This window comes from Mus pahari, chromosome 17 (genome assembly GCF_900095145.1).
Source record: "Mus pahari chromosome 17, PAHARI_EIJ_v1.1, whole genome shotgun sequence".
NCBI classification, from domain to species: Eukaryota; Metazoa; Chordata; class Mammalia; order Rodentia; family Muridae; genus Mus; species Mus pahari.
Window position 1 is genome coordinate 18,048,907 of NC_034606.1, and position 2,577 is coordinate 18,051,483.

The following is a 2,577-nucleotide window of genomic DNA, read 5'->3' on the forward strand; positions in this document are numbered from 1 at the left end:
CGGAAGCGGAACTACGAAGCCCCGTGACGCTATGGGAAGGCTGGGGGCGGTGTCTGGAAGCGCCGCCGGGTAGAGCCACGCCTCCTCGGTGGTGTTTCTCCCTCTCCCCCCTCCCTCCCTGCGTCTGCCGGAATCCTCTGCGCACGCGCGGAGTTTGGCTGGTACTGTTCGACCCGCAGTAATTCATTAGGATCACCCAGACTACAGAGAAAGAGCTTAGAAGTGAGAGCCATTATTCTACACCCACTCAGAATATACAGAAAATGTTTAAAACATGGTTATCTTTGATCAGTCTTTAGCATGAAAGATTTACCTGGGTAAAATACCCAGAAGAAGTTCTTTTCTGTAGTGTTGTAGTGTGGAAGTTGATGTCATGGTAAGTATTCAGAATGCAGTCTCTACGAATAATGCTGACCTATGACATGGGCTCTGAAATACATATGATCGTGACTGCAAAACACTGCATCTGTTGTAGGAAGCCATTGTAATAATTCTCTGCTTTAGAGTGACCTTTTCCCTATTCCTTATTTTTACAATAAGTATTCCTCCACCCAGTATTCACAAGTAATGAAATGGTCACACTATAGCAGAAAATATTGTATGCTAATGTTTAATTTTTGTTGTTGCTATTATTTGGTGTTTGTTATACATCAATCTGACAGCTCAGATTAAAATGTTACTAATGATTCAATGTCCACTTCTGCAACTCTATAAGGAATATTAGCATCCTGGCTCACAGAGAAAATCTCCACAAATATCAAAGGTGCATCATAGAAGAGTTACACTAGAAAGCAGTAGCAGGGTGTTAAAAAGCAGAAATAAAACTCGCAAAAGAATTAAATGGGAGTTAAAACTGTGTGGTATTTATAAAGAAAAAATATCCACTAGCTAATCCTACAACATATGTAGTTTGACAGGACACTGCCTAAGAATAGCAGGGACACAAATGTGGCTCATGGGAAAACGGCAGCTTATAAAGGTGAAGGGGAAACCCATATTAGGATGAAGTGCTTAATTTTAATTGGGCATGTTAATTAGGTGAGCCAAGGGAGGAGATGAGTGCTGGACTTCCTTTGGTAGCTGGACTTTGGTAGTCATCCACAGGAGGAGGAAGTGGCCAAATAAGGGAATGGACCTTGTTGGCTAGCTTTAGGGATGCAATCTGATGGTTTGGTTTGATGGAAGGAATGGGGGGGAGAAGGCACGGCTTACACCATGTCTGCGGTGCTTGGGCTGGCTAGAGTCCCTTCAGAGAAGTCCCTACTTGCTACTTTCCATCACCAGATCTGTAAAGACCCAGAGTTCAGCACCAAAGTACTCAAATATAAATGTTTAAATTATTTTTAAAATCATGACAGTTAGGTGGCGGCGGCACTTGCCTTTAATCCCAGCACTAGGGAGACAAAGGCAGGCAAATATCTGAGAGTTTAAACTCAGCCTGGTCCAGGGCAAGTTCCAGGACAGCCAGAACTACACAGAGAACCCCTGCCTTGAAAAAACAGAAATCAAATCAAACTAAACAAACAAACAAAAACCCTAAACTGGACAATGTAATCTATACATGAAGGACCTGGTGCAGACCCTATGTAGCCCTGTACTGGCGGCTTCAGTCTCTGAGTTCATGTGAGCCTTGCTCAGTAGATTTAGAGGGACTTGTTCTCCCGGTGTGCTCCAACCCCTCCAGCTCTTAGGCTTATTCTGCTTCCTGTTCTATGGGATTCCCTTAGCTCCCAGGGGAAGGATTTAATGAAGACATCTCTTTAAAGCTGTGTATTCCAGGATCCATCTCTGTCTGTCTCTGTACCTGTATCTCTCTGTTTCTGTTTCTCTCTGTCTCTCCTCCCTCCTCCAACCCCCGCACCGCGTGTGTGTGTGTGTGTGTGTGTGTGTGTGTGTGTGTGTGTCTATGGAATGTCTGGCTGTGGATTCCTGTGTGTGTGTGTGTGTGTGTGTCTATGGAATGTCTGGCTGTGGATTGCTGTGTGTGTGTGTGTGTGTGTGTGTGTGTGTGTGTGTGTGTGTGTCTATGGAATGTCTGGCTGTGGATTCCTCTGTGTGTGTGTGGTGTGTGTGTGTCTATGGAATGTCTGGCTGTGGATTCCTGTGTGTGTGTGTGTGTGTGTGTGTGTGTGTGTGTGTGAAATATATTATTATTGAGAGGGAAGTTGTAGCTAAATGCCTATGTTAGAAAATGGTACTTGGCCAGTGGACAATGAGTCATAAGTGGTTTGATGTGTGTGTGTGTGTGTGTGTGTGTGTGTGTGTGTGTGTGTGACTATGGAATGTCTGGCTGTGGATTCCTCTGTGTGTGTGGGTGGGTGTGTGTGGGTGTGTGGGTGTGTAATGTCTGGCTGTGGATTCCTGTGTGTGTGTGTGTGTGTGTGTGTGTGTGTGTGTGAAATATATTATTATTGAGAGGGAAGTTGTAGCTAAATGCCTAGGTTAGAAAATCAGATGTCTCAAATCAGTAATCTAAAAATCCCTTTCAAAACCAGAGAGAGAGAGAGAGAGAGAGAGAGAGGAGACATAAAACGTGTGTGTGTGTGTGTGTGTGTGTGTGTGTGTGTGTGTGTGTGT